The sequence below is a fragment of the Schistocerca nitens genome, chromosome 7 (genome assembly GCF_023898315.1).
Source record: "Schistocerca nitens isolate TAMUIC-IGC-003100 chromosome 7, iqSchNite1.1, whole genome shotgun sequence".
In the NCBI taxonomy this organism is placed as follows: Eukaryota; Metazoa; Arthropoda; class Insecta; order Orthoptera; family Acrididae; genus Schistocerca; species Schistocerca nitens.
The window spans coordinates 48,859,261-48,882,855 of NC_064620.1; positions in this window are offsets into that span (position 1 = coordinate 48,859,261).

The following is a 23,595-nucleotide window of genomic DNA, read 5'->3' on the forward strand; positions in this document are numbered from 1 at the left end:
AGTATTTTGGGCAGCTTCTCAGTGCTGGAGCTGACAAATTTTTTGTACATCGTTTTGTTTTAGTTTTATTGGTATTTTAAGGTTTTATTCAGTTTCATTTGTAATTAACAGTTGGATCGCACTTTACTTCTTCAAACACTATTTTTTGTAATTCATCTTTGTTTTATTCATATATTCTTATATAAACATGAGTACTATAGTGATACTTTGTTTTGGGTGAAGCTATTTACTTGTTCTACTATCAATTTTCTGATTAGATCAGTACTGATATCATTGTTTTCCTTCTTCTGTTTCAATATATTCCGTTTCTGTTATTATGTGAATAATGTTAACAGTTGTTAATTTGTTCTTGTTAATGTTATGTTGAACATATCTCTGTAAGAATTATATTTTTTCTTCGGTCAGATTCTGGTCAATGAAATTCATTAGTCTTGGTTGAGACGTTTGTTGGACATCTTGAATCTGTGTGAGAGAGAGAAAGAGACAGAGAGAGAGAGAGAGAGAGAGAGGGAGGGAGGGAGAAGAGAGAGACAGAGAAAGAAAAAGAAATTGTGGGCGGGGGGGGTGGAAAGAAATAGTTCTCCTGCCATTCTTCCTTCATTAGCACTTTCATTTCCTTGTTTTATTATTTTGTATTTTCTGCTCTTCTGTTGATATTTTCTTTTTTTATTAGTTTTATCTTTGTGATCCCTGAGATTCACTACATAACCTTACATGAATGTCATATGGACTCAGATAGTACTTTTTACACTTTTTGTCGAATTTTAAATTATTTCTTGTACTCTAGTGTCGGATGAGAGTAATGTTGTGTATGTTGTAGGTCTGGAATGGATACACTTGAAAAGCAGTAATAATATTGCGAATATTTGCAGCCTTTATCTTTTGGTTACATTTTCAGTCATGTTTATCTTGTAGGCAAGAAAAAATATAATTGCCGCAGTGGAACAAAGCCTCATTTACGTCTAAAATCTAAACTAATAAAAAGTTTATAAACCAGTCAATAAGTTCTACTACAGTTTTCTAATGTTCTGTGAACTGTAATCTTCCCTTCTAAAGTGGTATTTCGTAAAACGGGATATGAATGAAAAACTATTAGAAAGATCAGTTGATGACTGATTGTTTATTATTCTGACAATTTCTTTCACATTATGTGCAATAATAGATCGTGCCCTTACGTTGCAGATGGCACTGTCATGAAATTTAGCACAGTTCACATGGAATGTAGTGGCTTAATAGTGTGAAACAATAGCTTACAGCAAGTAATCAAATCATTTTACAATTTAACCACAAATATTTTGAAATACAGCAAAAGAAAAAGTGGTTATTGATTTCACTATGGAAACCCCAGTACTTCACATCTTTCCTATTGAAAAATGTTAAAATATGAAATAAAGCTACTGTATGTTTGCGATGCCTACAAGGTAAACACAAATATGTTGAGGTGCATACTGGTCACAATAGCTGAATTGAAAACAGATAAATTAACGAAAGGAGCCAATAACATCCTTTCAAATTGCTCATAGTGTAATGTTTCACTGTTTTAGACCCTCAAGAACTAGAAAATGAACTAAAATTGGTGATGGCACGAATATATCAGGCGACATGCAAAAAATATACAATTAATCCACCAATTGTAGCTATAGGAAACTAACTGATTGGCCTATTTCAAGGAAAGGAGGTCGTGGCTCATGAAAAAGTTGAGAAGTGTGTCTGCATGACACACAATGAGTTGTGACTAGGCTAAATTTGTGTGTTGACTTAGAATCTCTTACCTTCTTCTTCTTCTTCTTCTTCTTCTTAGGTTGGGATTAAGCCCTTCTCTTCCTCCAGCTGCAGTCATCAAATACCTGAGCGAGATAAGCCGACTGCAACACTTGTCTGTGAACTGTGTAATCTTTGCCTTGTGTGTTTAATTGTTTGTCAGTCGTATTTTCTAAGGCAGTATTGGGGACCAGCCCAGCATTTTTTTAAACGGGTGGGGGATACTGCAAACCACACTAAGGACAGGTGAAGCACCAACCTCAGTCTTTAATCTTGCGAATATGATCCAGGTCTGACTCACCTTCTTGTCTTGCATTTTGGTATACTCTACGTCTGGACCGCTTAGAATCTCTCTGACTCTACTGTTTCCAAGAAACGTGCTTGGCGAGCATAAGGAGTACGATTATCAAAACTGTTTGTAAAGGGAAAAAAAACGAAGAATGTAAAGACATACTGAGCTGTTATTGGGAAAGCTCAATATGTGTAACTCAACTGACTCAGAAGCGTTGCACTGTCACGGTCTTTATTAGGTCTTGAACATAACTACTTACACGTCCACTGGGTTCTGCGTTGGTCGAGCATCAGTTCCCAATTTTTGGCACTCTTCTGCATCCTTGTATGCTACGTTTCACGTACTACAATTTATTAAAGTGAGAGAAAGCCTCCATAATGTACGAATACATAGATTGATGTATATGTCACGTAAATATGATCATCAAGATCAAACAGTTCCAAAGTTTCAGCATTTGTTAATTACGTCCAAACGTTTAACAACTGAAGTTTATCGAAGCATAATGTATGCCGTTGGTCAATAAAAATAAATATGATTAATTTGATAAGTAATGGATGGAAATGACAGTTAACATTGTCAGTAGCTAATTAATCAACCAGCCGTTTAAATTGCGCTCTTTTTTTGTAGTAACTGCCGGAATTGGGTAACTTGCTGCAACGATATTTCGGCGCAGACTCATCTGGCCCTCTTCAGGTGTACACTGGACTCATCTACTTTAGACCCAAGTAGCACACACAGGTGTTTCCGGAAAATTGTTGGACAGGAGTTATTAGAGCGCCATCCGTGGTAAAATCTCGTCTTAAGGATATCGTGCTGATCACCTTTGTTTTGTAAAATCGCAGGAAAACGCTGGTAATGAGCAGCATTAACTTTCGCAGCGTGAGGATTCCTTATGTTAAGCAGGTAGAATGCACTGTGCCCATAGGTTAAGGTCTTCAGCTATATTTCCTGTGATTCCTTGATAATGGGGTCTTATAAGTTCAATGTATGGGGCAGAAGTCTCATTTCATTACAATGCCTAGAATGAACAGCAGAAGTACAGCGTTCAGCAATGGATTTGTAGCACTGGATGAGACAAGCATACCGCTAATTGTGCACAGTGCGCTCCTGAACAGTCTCAAGTACAAGTCTCAAGTACTAAGAAAAGCACTCCGTCTTCAGTCCACGAGTGGCCTATCGGGACTACCCGACCGCCGTGTCGTTCTCAGAGGAGGATGCGGATAGGAGGGGCGTGGGGTCAGCACACCACACTCCTGGTCGTTATGATGGTATTCTTGACCGAAGCCGCTACTGTTCGGTCGAGTAGCTCCTCAATTGCCATCACGACGCTGAGTGAACTCCGAAAAATGGCAACAGCGCATGGCGGCCCAGATGGTCACCCATCCAAGCGCCGACAACGCTTAACTTCGGTGATCTCACAGGAACCGGTCTATCCACTACGCCAAGGCTGTTGCCCTCTTAAGTACTAAGAACAACATAATTCTGTGTGGGGACATTAACATCAACACTAATATCATAAATGAATTCAGCAGCACTCTCATAAATATCCTCCAATGTTTTTACATGTCCCTAATGGTCAATAGTGCAACAAGGGTTACTACAATGACTGCATAAGTAATTGACCATTTGGCCACAAACACATGTATGAACAGGGAAAAACGTTATGTAGCTGTAAAAGATCCCGAAATATCTCTCTCAAATAACAACAGTAAAATCAGGCATCGAATCATTCCCTAAACTACAAGCCTACAAATGACAACTATCAGAAATCAAAATAAAAGATTTTTCAAAGGAGCTAGCATAACAAAGCTGGGATGTCTAAATGAAATTCTCTAAATTCTCCACATTATTTGAATTGAACTTTGGAAAAGCATTTCCAAAAGTATGCTTGTCTGTATCAACATCTCACAAAAACAGATGGATAACAGCAAGTATTAAATAGTCCTCCAAAACATTTAAATACCTCAGTTCCATGAAAAAGAGTCGCAATGATCCATATTTCTTCAATTTCTATTATAGACATAAAACGATCTAAAGGAAGGTGCTGATTCCGGCAAAAAAGTCATTTAATGACAAAATAATATATAATGCAGAGAATAAAAGCAAAGCCGTCTGGGATGTTATAAAAAAGGAAATGGGGAGAGGCAAAGAGATGCAGAATAACATGAGGTGGATGAGGTAATTAATGATCCACTACATTTGGCAAAGTACGTAATTGAGCATTTGTCAAGTGCTGTAGAGAAGTTACAGCAAAAATTAGACAAAACGAATACAACACCTTGTAATAATGTTGCACTAAATAAAATGATGTTACTTCCAACCACAGAGAATGAAGTAAATAAAACTGTTCAGAAACTAAAAAATAATAGGTCATTAGACTTAGAAGAAGTAGAAATGTGTTTACTGAAACAATGCATAGAGATTATACAAGATCACTTAACAAATATAATAAATAAATCCTTCATATTAAGGGACATTTTCAGAGCAGCTAAAACAGGCGAGTGTTGTACATTTGCTTAAGAAAAGTAATGCAGAAGACAAAGGGAAATACTGGCCCATCTCCCTGCTGTCACCATTTCCAAAAATAATAGAAGCAATTATGAAAGACAGATTAATGAATTATCTGAATAAATACAATCTTTCAAGCGAATCACGGTTTTGGTTTCCGAAGTGGCAAAAATATCGAGTCAGCCATAGTAGAATTCACAATGGTTGTACTTGATGCTCTTGATAAAGATGAGTGTGTCACAGGCATATTTTTGGATATTTCTAATGCCTTGATACAGTTGACCATAAGATTCTATTAATAAATTAGAAGCATTAGGAATAAGAGGGGTAGCTAATGACTGGTTTCGATCATACCTAGCAGATAGGGTACAAAGACTAGAGATAACAAATACTTCAAAGAGATCCAAACAATTACTGAAACACTTATCAGAACCAAAATGCATTAATATAGGGGTTCTGCAAGGTAGCATATTTGGAGCAATACTATTCCTAATATACATGAATGGCTTTTCCAGTAGTGTTACTCATGGTGAAAAAATTCTCTACACTGATTACTGCAATATTACAGTCACTGAGAAAACAAGAGAACTCCTTGCAGAGAAAGCAAATGAAGCTCTCGAGCAAGTTTATGATTGGTCAATAAGCAATAAAGTGACATTGAATATAAAGAAAACTAATGCCATGAATTTCAGTTTAAAGAGGGAAAATGAAAATGTTAAATTAAATGTAGATGGCACCTCTATAGACTGTGTAACAAATGCAAAATTTCTGGGAATGAATATTGATTCTCAGCTGAAGTAGTGTGAACACACAAAGGTACTTGCAAACACAATGTCATCAGCATGTTGTCCCTTTACAATTCTGTCACCAGTGTGTAACATGCAGTGCCTTTATGAACACAGTTTTCAAACTCCACAAATGAACCGTAAGAATCACAACCAAAAATGGCAGTCAAGCAGATCTTGATGATCTGTTCAAAACACTGGGGATTTTAACTGCTCTGTGTGAATACATTGACCAGTCTGTTGTACACATCAAAAATAACATTGGTAATTACTGCACAAACAGTTCTGTGCAAGACCATGGAACAAGAGCGAGACTCAATCTACATTTGCCAAGAAAAAAATAAAAATAAAACTCAAAACAGCATTTTCTACCAAGGAATAAAACTGTACAATAAATTACCAAAACAGATAAAAGAATTTGAAAAAATACAATTATTTTTAAAGGAAGCTAAAAAGTAGCTGTCATACAATACATTATATGCATTGAAGGATCACTTAGACAAAACAGAGTAGGGATTTGGTAAAAAAAAATTTAAAAATAAATAATTATGATGATTATTAAACATCCAACATTCTACGTAACACCTTCACGCTGTTTTCTTCCTTCTTTTTTCTATTCTAGAAAAACTTACCCCCAAGCTATGAATTGCACAACACCTCTTCCGCTTTCTGAGCTCAACATCTGACTCATTATAGAGGGATGTTGTGTAACAGGAGTAAATCTAATGATTGTCTGTAACTAGAAGTCTGTAAATGTATGTGTGTACGGATTAGCTTATTTTTAATTCGTCTAAACTTGTAAATGCTTCGACATGTCCTATATCCTTGTAAAAAGAGATCTGTAGATGAATAAAGCTACTACTACTACTACTACTACTACAGTGTGTGTGGTTTGCCGTACGTAAGATTTGCCGCACTAGTAACGAAACTCTATGCAACCCTGCCTAGTGCTGCACTAAGATGTGCTTGAGGTATAAAAGAAATGCCAAGGTTTTCTAATATGTAGCAGGTAGTTAACTGAAGGGCTCGTCTTCTACCTTGTTCTGTCGTTTATACATCTATAACACCTTCTTTTCCCGAATTTCCTTGATCTATTTTGACAGCTTCTAAAAGTAGAGGGAACGAAAATCCATTTGGTTGTTCGGTAGCAATACTGGGTAGACATCAAAAACATCTTAGGAACAATAACCTCAGGAAATGGGGCTGTAAACGTAAACCAATGTACTGTACTGTAGTTATAAAACATAGGAAGGAAGGTTTTCTTGTGTAATAACTACAAATTTCTCTGAGAATTCACCATGAAGGCAGTTAAAAATAAAATAGGACACTTAAATTTTGAAAACAGCTTATTGTGCATATTTGATGTGAGTGACGAAGATCGTTTTGGTATATAAGTGTCAAGAACAACTGTTGGAATTAATTCTTCCTTTATTTATTCAAACTTTTATCTCGGAGCAATTATTGGAACTGCAGCCGCTGCTATCCACACTGAAGATAGGTCAGTTTTCCAACGTAACTTCTCACAAAGTAAATAATAAATTAGAGCGGAAGAAACTTTGTCAGATCCAAAAATACAGGTATATTTACAAACTGTTATTGTTAAAATGTATTTACATAGGAAAATAAGACAAAAATAAATTAAACCCATATATGGCCAGAACAGAGAATGTCATATTTATCATATCCATGAAATGTATATAAATTAAGGAATCTGTGTATTTATGCTCCACATTTCCTCTTGAACCACTGGATGAATTTCAAATACATTTGTTACACATACCTCTTATTGCCTGGAAGGACGTGCTGTAGAGGTGAGAACCACCTAGCTTCTGTACGGTTGGAGGTGGATGTGAGAAGGATTGGTAACAGCTGACATCTTGGAGGCAGTACAGGACTGGCGATTTGTACTATCACTCCACGTAATACATATGTGGCACACACGGCTCAGCAGAATGAGTTGGATGGAGAAAATGGACATTGAGGGGTGCGGGGTGGGGATGGGGAGATGGACAGAGAGAATAAGGAGGAGGAGATTCATCCAGAAGGGGGAGGGAGTAATCAACAGAAAGAGCGAAAAGCAGATGGTCAGATAGATGAAAGAGAAGGAGATGAACAGAGAGAAGAGGGAATAGGGAGATGTGTATGAAGCATCTGGAAGATGGAGACATGCAGTGAGCAGTTGGAAAAAGAAGATAGTGTGAGGAAGTAGATAAAAGTATTGTGGATGTAAGATACCCCTTCCGTTCTTAGGGATGGGAATGGGGGATGAGAAGGAGGTGACATGGAAAATTTTTTTAACACAATCGCTTATTATTTATCTCTTATATTTAACTGATTTGAAGTACTTTAAAAGAATGAAGAGCAATTTACCTATAATCTGTGCTGCTCAGTGTGTTAAACAAATCCCGACATGAAGGCAATACTTCCGTCATCGTGTTTAGGGACCAAAGATCATGGCACTCGGTCGAATAGCACAGATAAATATTACATCCTCAGTGAGGTTACATGATGTAAAACAGAAGAGAATCAGACTTGTATGTGTGGGATATAGCTGACATAAGCATACACGCGTTTAGTCACTTAAAAAGATAACGCAAACCTTGTTCTTAAATGTGAGGAATATACGGTAGATATACCATGTTAAGTATACAGCCCGAAATATAGGTATGCTGCGGAAGAGTGTTAGTCATATGATTTACTGTTAATAGTTACGTAAGAATAATTAATAATTTGATCTCAATCTTGGACAACCATTTACCACCTGTTAGCAAATTTTTGGATGTTTGTAAAGGAAACAACCTGCTACCTAAGTCATGTACGCAGTTATTTTATAAGGAGCATTATTGTTGAGAGAGAGTGAAGCTACAGCTTGAATTACGAATGGGAGAGAATACTCAGATGGGCATGCAGACCTATGGGGCCTACAGAATGCAGCAGACAGAGAATACTGCAGGGAATCCAGTGGCAGAATGTACTGCGAAACATCATCTACCGCACCGGCCTACGAAAGCATCCGTCATTGGCTGCCTAAAACACGTATGTCTGCTCCGGCACTGCTTCCACTACTATCAGTCAGAGTGTAACCTAGGGCGTCATTCTGCCTACTGAGTTACCAACAGCCTGACAGCCGATGTTCCAAAATGCCCTTCTAGTTTACAATGGCCAGCGCGGTTTGACAGCTGTTGTAGTAGCAGTAACCGATCTAACAACGGTGCCAGACACTTGTTCTATGTAGGCGTTGCCGACCAAGACGCCGTATTCTGCCTGTTTACATATCTCTGTATTTCAATGCTCATTACTATAGCAGCCTCTTTGGAGCTTCAGTGTATAATCTATAACATTGCAAGAAAGCTAATGAAAGAAGAAAACGTATTCAATTAAATGTTGTTCCTAAACTGCGTAACTTAAGATGCAAAAGCAGTGTGTATAAATGATAAGGAGGGATCAAGTGAATCTGTTTCCCTCTCAGGAAAGTGCCTCCCCTTTCTCATCGTCGAGTTGGACTTGTGTTATTCCATATAATTTTCTGCTAATTTCATAATTTAATTATATCATAATTAATCAATTCATTTACATCAAAATACCTCACCTGGATATTCTGATCTTGAATTGTACCGTTACTGTGATCGAAAAATGATATGCCACTGTGTGTCAATTTGTATTTCGGCTCCAGGTGTCCGTTAAATAATTAATTCTACTTTTTTATTAACTAGCGTTGTCGCGCCTGTGTCGAGCGTTGTATGTAAATTCTGTTCAGCTATACTCATTGCTGTTAAAATAAGGTAATCTTCAGACGCACATAAATGAAGATATAAATTTGATAAGTGCCAGCCCACTTCTTACAGAATCAATTCTAAAGTGATTGTCGATAAACTTGTTCTGTTTATTGGATATAATTTCCAAGTTTTCATGTTACCCAAATATGTTCCGGCACCTCTGTGCCATCACCAGTGGGATTTGTTTACTGGTAAAGTGTGAAAGGTGAACATATTTTAGGTTGTAACTGATCCAACCAAACGAGGCCTAAAGACAGTTTTGCTCGTTTTTGTTCTTACCTCGATTTTATCATTTGTATTGTGTCGTGCACTGATGGTTTGTTATCTGCATACCAAAGGATGTAAATGCGAATTTTATCGGCGAGTTAACACCTTCGTTGATTTTTAAAACGTGATTTTGGTGTGGGAACATGTTTGGTGTATATATTTGTTATTGCTCAAGTTTTGTTGGTACTGATCCTTCTTCTTTCGCGCTCTGAGGGCACTGAATGCACATATTTAATACCCTTTTTGTAATTTCGGTTTTTACAAATGCGTTTTTAATTCGCAAAAAGCGATTTTCACGATGCTGTTGTGTCGAGTAGGATTCTATCCGTGAGATTAAACAAGGTGCACCGACGTGGTGCATTCCATTTTGGCGGTTAAACATCACGTTGACTCTTCGGCCGCTGTTAGGATAAAACGACGGGCGAGTGCAGCCCTAGAGACAGAGTGAGTACATTGTACACGACCGGAACTGTACATGGTGTCCATGAAATTACTGTCACTGCATTAGAAGGTCTCTTCGAAACTCTCAGCTGTATCCTCGGAGTGGTCAGATACCGCCAGCTGGGCGCAAGCTGACTGGTCAAACCAACAAACCTAGGTTCCCCAAATGACAAAGGTATACTCGTCTGGAGGCCCGACCGCATACAGGGAATGCACCACTTGGAAGCCCCGTGTTTAATCTCACAGACAGAATCCTGGACGACACAGCCGTTTCAGTGCTCGACAAAGATTTGAACTATGTACTAACATCACGGACAGCACCAATCCGATATGTCATAGCTGGCATAGAACAGGCAATTTTGAAGCTTGCAGAAGAGATTAGGAGTGACACATGCCGAATATTAACACGAGCCCCACCAAGAAAGTTTAATATCAGCTCAGCAGAAAGGAAGGCTCTGCGAGACTTTTGTGCGGACAAAGACCTCGTCATTTTACCTGTTGACAAGGAGAAAGCCACCTTCCTCTCACGAGCTGAATACAACAGCAAGAGGGAGATGCTACTCGACGATCCTGCTTATCACAAGCTAATACTAGACCCGTCCGGCAAGATCCAGAGTAAAACATTAGACCTTATCGAGAAGAGTTCCGCACTTTCTAAGTCATTAAGAGCCTACAACAACAGGCTGCCGTTCCCCTAAGACTCTACGGCCTGCCAAAGGTACATAACGATGAGTCTGCTCTTGGCCCAATAGTTAGCAACATCGGAGCTCCTACCTATTTTCTGGCCAAACATCTTACATCGGAACCTCTCATAGGCAAATGTGAACACCATATTGGGAATTCAAAGGACTTTGTAGGACACTTGAAGACAGTCAAGCTATAATCGCTGGATCGTTTGGTTAGGTTCGACGTTGTATCTTCATTTACAGAAGTACTTCTACAGGACTCGTTAGAGCTTATCAGCAGCCATTTTGATAAAAACATTGTTTATGAACATGTGCTTACCTCAACTTATTTGTTATTCAGGGACCAGTATTTTTAAAAAGTGGACGGTGTCGGTATGGGAAGTCCTCTGTCTTTCATGGTTGGCAACTATTTTATGGGAGACTATGAAGAACATGCACTGCAGTCGGCAAGTGGCAAACCTTCCTGCTTCTGTTGGTATGTAGACGATCTGTTTGTGGTGCGACCCTGCGGAATAGAGACATTACCTGTGTACCTTCAGCATCTGAACTCGCTCCTTCAGAGTATACAGGAACTACCACCGTTTGAAGATGGCGAGCAGCAGCATCGCTAAAATATTGTGGGATTTTCATGATACGATGCCGCGGTAAACTCGAAAGTGTATTTGCAACAGATCCGTCGGGAAAGCCTGAAAAGTCACAGGCTGTTTGATGTGATTAATGACAGTTAGGTTAATGATTCTGAAACGGGCAAAAACTTTCCTGAGGCCTCATGTTGTTATATCACTACGACATGAAACCCACTGATGATGGCACAAAGGTGCCCAAACATGCTTGGGCAACAATAATATACAGCGTTTTGCATAAAAGACGGGACCTTTATCCAATAATTTTAGCTACAAACACACAAAAAAATACAAGAGCTGCAAATCCGAAAGACGAAAATTTTTCTGGGTATGTCATATCATTATCAACGTGTAAAATTCTCCGACGTTTCGGCCACTGTTGCAGATGTGCAGAGTGTTTGTGCTAATTGCTGAATCAGAAATGTTAGTATAATATGTTAGGCTCACTAGGCTTGTCTCACTAGGGGTAAGATAGATACTGCCTACAGGAAAATTAAAGAGACCTTTGGAGAGAAGAGAACCACTTGTACGAATATCAAGAGCTCAGATGGCAACCCAGTTCTAAGCAAAGAAGGGAAGGCAGAAAGGTGGAAGGAGTATATAGAGGGTTTATACAAGGGCGATGTACTTGAGGACAATATTATGGAAATGGAAGAGGATGTAGATGAAGATGAAATGGGAGATAAGATACTGCGTGAAGAGTTTGACAGAGCACTGAAAGACCTGAGTCGAAACAAGGCCCCGGGAGTAGACAACATTCCATTAGAACTACTGATGGCCTTGGGAGAGCCAGTCATGACAAAAATCTACCATCTGGTGAGCAAGATGTATGAGACAGGCGAAATACCCACAGACTTCAAGAAGAATATAATAATTCGAATCCCAAAGAAAGCAGGTGTTGACAGATGTGAAAGTTACCGAACTATCAGTTTAATAAGTCACAGCTGCAAAATACTAACGCGAATTCTTTACAGACGAATGGAAAAACTGGTAGAAGCGGACCTCGGGGAAGATCAGTTTGGATTCCGTAGAAATGTTGGAACACGTGAGGCAATACTAACCTTACGACTTATCTTAGAAGAAAGATTAAGAAAAGGCAAACCTACGTTTCTAGCATTTGTAGACTTAGAGAAAGCTTTTGACAATGTTGACTGGAATACTCTCTTTCAAATTCTGAAGGTGGCAGGGGTAAAATACAGGGAGCGAAAGGCTATTTACAATTTGTACAGAAACCAGATGGCAGTTATAAGAGTCGAGGGACATGAAAGGGAAGCAGTGGTTGGGAAAGGAGTGAGACAGGGTTGTAGCCTCTCCCCGATGTTAGTCAATCTGTATATTGATCAAGCAGTAAAGGAAACAAAAGAAAAATTCGGAGTAGGTATTAAAATTCATGGAGAAGAAGTAAAAACTTTGAGGTTCGCCGATGACATTGTAATTCTGTCAGAGACAGCAAAGGACTTGGAAGAGCAGTTGAACGGAATGGACAGTGTCTTGAAAGGAGGATATAAGATGAACATTAACAAAAGCAAAACGAGGATAATGGAATGCAGTCAAATTAAATCGGGTGATGCTGAGGGGATTAGATTAGGAAATGAGACACTTAAAGTAGTAAAGGAATTTTGCTATTTAGGGAGCAAAATAACTGATGATGGTCGAAGTAGAGAGGATATAAAATGTAGACTGGCAATGGCAAGGAAATCGTTTCTGAAGAAGAGAAATTTGTTAACATCGAGTATAGATTTAAGTGTCAGGAAGTCGTTTCTGAAAGTATTTGTATGGAGTGTAGCCATGTATGGAAGTGAGACATGGACGATAACCAGTTTGGACAAGAAGAGAATAGAAGCTTTCGAAATGTGGTGCTACAGAAGAATGCTGAAGATAAGGTGGGTAGATCACGTAACTAATGAGGAGGTATTGAATAGGATTGGGGAGAAGAGAAGTTTGTGGCACAACTTGACTAGAAGAAGGGATCGGTTGGTAGGACATGTTTTGAGGCATCAAGGGATTACAAATTTAGCATTGGAGGGCAGCGTGGAGGGTAAAAATCGTAGAGGGAGACCAAGAGATCAATACACTAAGCAGATTCAGAGGGATGTAGGTTGCAGTAGGTACTGGGAGATGAAGAAGCTTGCACAGGATAGAGTAGCATGGAGAGCTGCATCAAACCAGTCTCAGGACTGAAGACCACAACAACAACAACAACAATATGTTAGGATGGATGGATGAGGAGGAGGGGTGTTGACGTCCTTTATTGGTGTTTGCCTTATTTCTTTTCATTGGTGGAAATGGAAGACAGAGATATATATTTGTTTAACTGCTTGCCAACTTTGGAAATATGCAGATGAGGAAAGGGTGGCAGTGGAGACTTAGCGCTGTTTACTTGCTGCCAAGTGCTGGCTGAGATGTTCCTACGGCCACTGTGGACTGCAGCACGCCTACGTGTGCGTGTTGCTTCACATGAGCTGCACCGGAACTCCGTACCCATCATCTGCATTGATGTTGGTGGGTCCCGCCTACTCCAACAGATATCATCAGGGAAGCATTTGAGCAAACAGGACTCCAGTGTGTACCATTACGCACAGAATACTACCTCCGATATGTTACTGAGATCTTAACTGGAGAATAAGGGCTGCAGACCCTCCTCCCAACACCTAAGTCAGCAGCATTGCAAAATCCACTTCACTATACAAAAAAGAATGGGGTTCAGCATTTGCTCGACGTGGAAGTTTACAGAAAGCCTCATGGTAAACTTTGCAACAGAATGTATACAAAGCCCACCAACACGAACAGGTACCTACATGCCTCCTCCAAAAATCACCCTACGCACACTTTAACTTCTAAAGGCTGAACTATAATATGTCAAGTCCATTTTTGGAGCCAATAGTTATCGGATGAAGACGATGCACAACACTATGCGAGAAAGCATCAAGGCGATAAGAAAGTGCATCGCCCTACCACCATATGTTAAACGTGTCACTGAACGTGTGAGCAAATTCTCCGCCAACAGGCATCTAGCCGATTTTTTGAAGCAGCTACAGAATGAAAGATATTCTTGGATCAATGAAGGAATCTGCTGAAATCTTCAAAACTGGGTGCGAGATTTGACTTGTGTATGTAGGCGAGATGGAGCGACCGATAGCACACGGATATCTGAACATGAAAAACATATATAAGTAACAAGGGGAGGCCGCCAATTGTGAAATTCAGATTCGATTCATACTGCGCATAATAAAAGCTCATGGCCAGAGGTGTAATGTGGCAAAGCACCAAGATGCACTTCTCAGCCGTTGTCGAGAAAATCGACAGTTAAAGGAAACCGTTGCCATGAAATACTCTCTACGATAAGTAAGCTTTCTTCAGCGTCGTGGCGCAGCGGTAAGCGCTCGGGTTCCTAAGCCGAAGGTCGCCGCATCGAATCTCGCGCCATGCAACTTTTTTTATTATTAGTTTATTTTAATTCATATATATATATATATATATATATATATATATATATATATATATATATATATATATATATACTATTAATGAACTGCTTATGCATGTTGGTGAAGGCGGATCGCTCTCCAATTGTACCGCCTCCATTTTTCCGTTTGTTTAACAGGGTATACCAAAGCTCTCACGTCCGCAGTGATTTTCGACGATGTTATAAGTTGCGCTAGGGACCGCATCTACGTTCTTTCGAAGTTATCAGGCAACTACGCTGTTATGCGGCGGCTTGTTTCGGCCCATTCAACATCTGTCCTTCAAGTGTAACGAGCGAGTAACGGAGTTTATATTTCATACCTGCCACAGAAAATTCTATTCTAATTCGAGCGTTTGACTTACGCTATACGTATTCGTTTCAGAATATCGTTTCTACGTCTTCCGTTAACTATACGTGGTTAACATTATGAAGACAATTAATAACATTTGTGAAATACAACTTTGTTTGCGGAAAACATAATGATGTTCGAAGTCGCCAGTTTTTCCACGACAAACGACTTTCAACAACTTATTATTTGCATAATTGCTACAACTGATTGCCGGGAATTATATATATATATAGTGTGTGTGTATATACACACATTTGAATTACAAAAAACAAATGCTGAAAAAGAAAGTTGCATGGTGCGAGATTCGATCCGGTGACCTTCGCATTACGAACCCGAGCGCTTACCGCTGCGCCACGACGTTGTCGAAATTTATTAATCGTACAGAGTATTTCACAGCAACTGTTTATTTTAACTGTCGATTTTCTCGACAACGGCTGAGAAGTGCATCTTGGTGCTTTGCTACATTACACCTCTGGCCATGAGCTTTTATTATGCGCAGTATGAATTGAATCTGAATTTCACAATTGGCGGCCTCCCCTTGTAAGACAACACACCAAGTCAGTGGTGGCAGAAAACCAGGAAGAGTGCAGCAAACAGAACTTCCGGAAGCCCGCGTATTGGCGAAGCAGTCTCTTATCCTCGGGTGGAAGATTACAGAGGCGATGGAAATAGCCAAGCGACCCGCCAACACAGACAGAGGGGGCGGATACAGATTACGGCGTCTTGGCTGCCAGCAGTGCAGCGCTACGGAGCGGCAGCTCATGCGAAGCAACACACACACAGGCAAGCGGGAGACCGCAGCGGCAGGTACACAAAGCACTGACACGCCTCAGATGACACTAGACAGCAAGTAAGCAGTACTACGTCACAACTGCCGCCCGTTTCTCATTCGCCTGTTTCCACCACTGGAAAGAAATTAAGCACAAACCAGTCAAAAACGTGTGCTTCCGCCAGTAACAAGAAGTAATACAGACATCAAGAAAGGACGCCTAACATCCCTCCTCCTCATCCTCAGTATCCTATCAGATTACGATAAAAGCCTCTTCCACCAGTATACAAGAACCAAACTTTTCTCATTCAGCATACACTAAAATTACTAAAGCTACACTCCTCGAGTATTCTCCAGACTTACAAAATCTTCATCCGATCCGTCCTCTGTTATGCCAGTGCTGCAAGGATATCCGCCCCTCCAAAGTTCTATAACGTCCCTCCACATCCTCTAACACCATGCACTCCATCTCGCTTTCCTCTTCCGCTTACTTACCTATGCATGGATCCTCTACCGTATTATCAAATTACCACCCCTCTTTACCCACATCGAACACTTACAGATTCCGATAATCGCATTACCTCGCCTCTGATCGGGAACCCTCGTACGCTGCGGCCACTTCGCGAAAACATCCCTCCATCCCTACACCTTCACACACTCCATCTCGTATCTTAGCGCAACTTCGAATAACTCCTTCTCCCGACAACGAGATCTGCCCAGATATTTATCCCTCCTACTAACTTTAGTCCTTTCCCACCTATCCTAATCCAGTTTAGGGTTCTTCTCTACTTTTCCCACTACACCCACTACTATCTCTTCCTTCTTGTACCACTACCCTCCCAAACATAATTATTCCTACTCGCCCTCTATCTTCCCCATCGTCTGTGTTCTCACAATCTGCTTCACCTCCTATCATCTCCATAGGCTCCTCATCTGACTGACAACTATCTCTTTTCCCACACCCCCAACCTCTAAGGAAGATAATCTCTCCTCCCACAACACTTTCTTCATACAATGTAGGTCCTTCGGATATTAAATGAATACGGCCGCGAAAGCCTAGTCTTACATCTGAAGGAACTGTGTAATTGTCACACAGTAAAGGAGTTATCGTCAGTAATTCTGTCCTTTTACTGACTTCATGATGGTATATTTGACTATTTCTCGTTTTATCTCCCACCTAGTGTTACATTCTCCCTCAATATGGATATAGTCCATCGGTCCCTCAGAATGGAAGTCGTTTCCCATCCCTATACAATACAGGCCTCCAAAGATTTTTCCATGACGTCACTACTATTGTGTGCGTGTGCTGCCCGGATTTCGACATTAGCCACAAGCCCGACTGGGCTCTCGCATCAGTTTTCAGTTTACTAAAATTCACCATGTATGTACGGAAACGGTCCACCCCAAAAATTCTTAGCTAACACAAGGGAACGTAAAGTAGTGTCCACCGTCCAGTAAGATCCATTTTATATCATATTGTCTCTCTTATCCTTTGTACACAACGAATCTAACATCAGCGCAACACGCATCATGTATGGCTTAACTTCAGTAATACTTCCAACTGTAGGAAATTTGATAGCGGTAGCAAGAGAGAAAGTTTAAAATTTTCTTACGTATGTGACTGATTATTTTAAGTTTTACATCTCTCGTGATAAATACCTAAAGATCAGTATTGTGAGTCTCCATAATTACTTGTTGTAGTTGAATAAATAGTCCGAACACATGTTTGATGCAGTTCTCCACGATAGTCAACCTTGCAAGTCTGTTCATCGCATCATAAATAGTGTAACCTACATCCACTTAACTGATTATTGAATTTAGTTCTTCCTACCACTCTGTCACTTCCAGTTTTGTCCCACATTATCAAATGAACTGTGCACTGTGTAAGTAGGCTGTTTAGGTTTTTATATTGGTAACGCCACGTAGCGCTCTGTATGAAAATCACCGGCTGTGCTGTGTGCATCAGTGGCTGGTTAGCATTGTTGTAATATTCGCTATTGTAGTGTTGGGCAGTTGGAGGTAAGCCGCCAGCAGTGGTGGATATGGGGAGAGAGGTGGCAGAATTTTGGGAGCGGACGATCTGGACGTGTGTCCATCAGAAAGAGTAAATTTGTAATATTGGATATCATGGACTGATATATATATATATATATATATATATATATATATATATATATATATATATATATATATATATATGATGACTTTTGAACATTATTAAGGTAAATACATTGGTTGTTCTCTATCAAAATCTTTCATTTGCTAACTATACCTATCAGTAGTTAGTGCCTTCCGTAGTTTGAATCTTTTATTTAGCTGGCAGTAGTGGCGCTCGCTGTCTTGCAGTAGTTCGAGTAACGAAGATTTTTGTGAGGTAAGTGATTTGTGAAACATATAGGTTAATGTTAGTCAGGGCCATTCTTTTGTAGGGATTATTGAAAGTCACATTGCGTTGCGCTAAAAATATTGTGTGTCAGTTTAAGCACAGTCATGTAAAATTTTTCTAAGGGGACGTTACAACTGATGCCACAGAAAAATATGTTACCAACCTGTAAGATCGTTTCGTCAAGTTGTGTTATAAAGCTCGTTGCTCCACAGTTCGACAAAGCACTTACTCCTCTCAAGCGTTATGTACTCAGCTAGTCATCAGAATTTTCCTATAACATCACAATCAAAAGACTTCTATTCTCTTGTTGCTTACACGTTTCGTCACGTTTATCACCCACACTTCGCTTGCTTGTAAGGTAACACTCGAGACAAATTAATTTTGGAAAGAGATAGTAACACTTAATTTTGTATTTGATGTAAACCTTTTCGTTTTCAGCAACCTATTTCTTGCTATGTACGATCTACGTTTTCAATCCTCAGTCATTTTTGAACCCATACAAAATTCGTCAGTCACTTTCAGCATTTCGTTTCATAACCACCATCTTAATTGATACAAGGTGCATCTGAAAAGATCGGTGAATGACCTCTGAAAATGAAGGAAACAAGAGATCCATAACAAATACCTTTAACGATCTTTAAAGTAGTCATCATTAGCCACAGCACACTTCTGACGTCGGTTGTAAAGCTTTTGGGAATTTTCACCAAACGAAACTTGTGGAATCGCTAGAAGCGTCGTCGTCGCACGTTGGTGGATTTCCGCATCGTTACAGGAGATGACAGACGGTGCTTCCAACACGAACCTGAGATCGAGCGACACTCTTTGGCATCGTCTGCTCCACATCTCTCGGGTAGAAGTTCTTGATCGGTCAAGCCTTTGCAGTGAGAGAAGGCAATACACGTCGTCTCAATTTTCAATTTTGTGAGCCGACTTCCTCTGGGAGGCGGAGAAGACGATCAACACTATTTACACAGACTGTATGGAAAAATGTTCTCGAAACGATCCTGCTGACATGAAACATAAGGGCAGTGTATCCCCTCCTAGCGCCACTCTCGCCTAGCATTAGTATCGCTGTAGACTTCTGAATAAATGTGGTAGTTGACACCGCGCTTGGCCACACCTGAACTGACTGTGAAACTCTTCTACGGTTTCTAAGTTCTGGTGGGTGAGGTTTCACTTTCGCCAACTGTTAATGTGAATTTAACACATCTCGTCATTTGCCCCAAGGTGGCATGCAAGATACTTGTAGAAATGCCGCTGCCGAATGAAGACAAGCTTTTAGCTTGTACCGAAACCTGTTGCTCACTTTGCATTTGTATACTTTATGGGAATAAGAGTAAAGGCTGGAAAGTTCAATATTTCACAGAATAATGTAGGTAAAGAGGTGAAAACTAACACACATGCTTGAAATGATGTGCGGTTTTATTCAACCAAAGAAGTGCACAAAAGACCAAAGGATGGCGCTCATATGATACAAAAGCAATGGTTAACATAAAAATTGATGTTTAGCAATGTCGATGTTTTTTATAACAAATTCTCAACATGTCGACCGTCATCTGTCGCAGTAACTGCAGACTAGGAGCAATGTTGTGAACAGCATTTTAAAGCATGTCAGTAGGTGCGGCGAGTATTGCCGTCGGATGTTGTCTTTTAGCATTCCTTATCAGGTAGGACGATCGCGGAAGAACCAGGGGTATTCTTAATTTACTGAGTGTAGATATAAACGCACACTAGAGAAATAAAGACATCACTAAGAGACATAGGTAATTTCTCTCAATGGACAGGACCGAAAACTTTAGTACTGAATGACAGTCAATACCCACTTCTATGCTCCGTCAGCGTTTTGCAAAGTGTATACTGTATGTTCGTGTACACAGTGTCAATGTACGTGTCTAAATGTCACTGAAGAGCATTTCTACATCTGTGAACCAAACATCGATTATTTCATAACCAGGATGTCGCTGAAACACGAGGCACAAGTTTTCTCACGTGCATATCGCCTCTGACAGGATGGCGGCTTTTCGCGATCTCTCCTTTTAAGCCAATCAAGTAGTGCGAGTGTCAAGAAATTTCTTTTCAGCGTAAAAATAAAGCTTATGCACCAGTTGCGATAAGCGGCCAGCGGTATACAGATTACTCGCTTAGCCGGCGTGCAGATAAAAAGCCGCACGATAGAGACATAACCCAAGAACTGGGGGGCGGTACAATCTGACGGTTATATAAAACATTCCTGTAGCGCGTTTACTGCGGCAGCATGCATGGCATATTAAGTGGCGTTTAATGATATCGGTTTATTACACGGCGGTAAAGTTTTAGTGTGTGCACTTCATGCACGGCCCCCCAAAGTCACGCGACGTCCTTCTGACCGGCATTGGCAGCTTCGTTCCTACAAAATACAGAGAATACAGGATTCTAGTTATACTGGGTTAATCGACATAGTGTAATGTGGGGTCGCTTTCAATCTTCTGGAATTAACACCCTCAGATTACAGTTATTCTAATGAACGATAATGGATGTACTAACAGCGTTGTTCATTTCAAATCGTTTGTAAAGCGAAAACTTACCGCTCTGTGAAATTGTACTGCTACTGATGTACTGTACATAGCTTGTACCGAAACCTGTTGCTCACTTTGCATTTATATACTTTATGGGAATAAGAGTAAAGGCTGGAAAGTTCAATATTTCACAGAATAATGTAGGTAAAGAGGTGAAAACTAACACACATGCTTGAAATGATGTGGGGTTTTATTGAACCAAAGAAGCGCACAAAAGACCAAAAGATGGCGCTCATATGATACAAAAGCAATGGTTAACATACAAATTGATGTTTAGCAATGTCGATGTTTTTTATAACAAATTCTCAACATGTCGACCGTCATCTGTCGCAGTAACTGCAGACAAGGAGCAATGTTGTGAACAGCACTTTAAAGCATGTCAGTAGGTGCGGCGAGTTTTGCCGTCGGGTGTTGTCTTTTAGCATTCCTTATCAGGTAGGACGATCGCGGTAGACTTGCGTAATCAGCTCGGACCACAACATTTGCAACTCCTCTGGCCCTACCTTCCTCATGCGTGTCTTCGCTGAGTCCGCCTCCTCCACAGATCTCCTCCTGTAAGGGAGCCCTGATTTTCAACCCCACCATCCCATTTGTTGTGTCTAGACAAGACAGCCTAGACACAATGAGAGGAAGCCGAAAGGCACGCGCTTAAACTCACGCAGGCTGGCGTGAGGTCTGAAATAGGATACGTAATGAATGCTATAAAGTTAAGTACGTAGCTTCTGGAATACTTAACTTTAATTCACATTTGTAGAACATCGCTCTTGATGATACATTAACAGATTCTCAATATCAATTGAATACGGCGCCTTGCTAGGTCGTAGCAAATGTAGCTGACGGCTATGCTAACTATCGTCTCGGCAAATGAGAGCGTATTTGTCAGTAATCCATCTCAGGCAAAGTCGGCGTACAACTGGGGCGAGTGTCAGGACGTCTCTCTAGACCTGCCGTGTGGTGGCGCTCGGTCTGCAATTACTGACAGTGGCGACACGCGGGTCCGGCGTATACTAATGGACAGCGGCAGATTTAAAGGCTACCACCTAGCAAGTGTGGTGTCTGGCGGTGACACCACACCATTGACCTGTCCCATTCCCCTCCTCAATCCTACCACTGCCAATGCTGTCTGCTGTACAATAACCACCTCACCCAAAGCTACAACAGTCCCTTCCCACCTGCCCCACTGTGTAGCCTGCCACTTCCTTAAACAGTGTCCTAAAGATGCCTCTCCTCCTTCCGGTAACATCTGCAACGAACCCCACCCCAACTACTCCAAACCCCTTCCCAGCACCCCTGAGCTCACTGACCCCACTCGCCCCATCGACCAGCCCATCCACCCCAACAATTCCCTCCGCCTTCCACTTACAGCTCAAGACATCTTCCGGTTCCTGATCATCATCCTGCACAACATGCGCCCCTTCCAACAATGTCATACCCTCCAGCAGATTTCCCTTGCTGCCCGCTCTGTTTTCCAGTGCAAAACCTACGCCACCTACTCTCACAAACAGGCCCACCTTACCTTCACCCGCCTAGACACCCTCGTTTGAGCCCCTCTCTCCTCCCCCCACTTCCTTCCCCCCTCCCACATCCTGGCGCATCAACAGTATCATCTCCTATGCCCAAATTTGCTCTCTCCCTGCCAACAAATACGTCTTTATGTACACCCTATCCCAGCACCAGTTCGACTCCTTAATGAAACCTTCCTCCAACCTCACCATGTTGTCCGCACCTGTCCCTATCTCCTTCACTGCACTGACAGTCCCCTTCCCCTCACCTGAGGTGGGGTCGCTATTGCCCCCCGTCAAGCATCGCCCTGCCCAGCCACACCCCCTACTCAATGACCTGACTGAACATCTTCTCCTCAGTATCTTTTTCCCCCTTTTTCACCATCACCTTGTAACACCAGAAATGTATATCCTCCTATTTCCATCTATTGTACTATAAAATTTTTTCCTTATTTTGTTACCTGAAGATATGACATTTCTGTGTCTTTATATATTGTAATTATATATATATATATATATATATATATATATATATATATATATATATGTGTGTGTGTGTGTGTGTGTGTGTGTGTGTGTACAGGGTTATTACAAATGATTGAAGCGATTTCACAGCTCTACAATAACTTTATTATTTGAGATATTTTCACAATGCTTTGCACACACATACAAAAACTCAAAAAGTTTTTTTAGGCATTCACAAATGTTCGATATGTGCCCCTTTAGTGATTCGGCAGACATCAAGCCGATAATCAAGTACCTCCCACACTCGGCGCAGCATGTCCCCATCAATGAGTTCGAAAGCATCGTTGATGCGAGCTCGCAGTTCTGGCACGTTTCTTGGTAGAGGAGGTTTGAACACTGAATCTTTCACATACCCCCACAGAAAGAAATCGCATGGGATTAAGTCGGGAGAGCGTGGAGGCCATGACATGAATTGCTGATCATGATCTCCACCACGACCGATCCATCGGTTTTCCAGTCTCCTGTTTAAGAAATGCCGAACATCATGATGGAAGTGCGGTGGAGCACCATCCTGTTGAAAGATGAAGTCGGCGCTGTCGGTCTCCAGTTGTGGCATGAGCCAATTTTCCGCGGGCTACGCGTGAAACTTGCCCGCACGCGTTCAACCGTTTCTTCGCTCACTGCAGGCCGACCCGTTGACTTCCCCTTACAGAGGCATCCAGAAGCTTTAAACTGCGCATACCATCGCCGAATGGAGTTAGAAGTTGGTGGATCTTTGTTGAACTTTGTCCTGAAGTGTCGTTGCACTGTTATGACTGACTGATGTGAGTGCATTTCAAGCACGACATCGCTTTCTCGGCTCCTGTCGCCATTTTGTCTCACTGCGCTCTCGAGCGCTCTGACGGCAGAAACCTGAAGTGCGGCTTCAGCCGAACAAAACTTTATGAGTTTTTCTACGTATCTG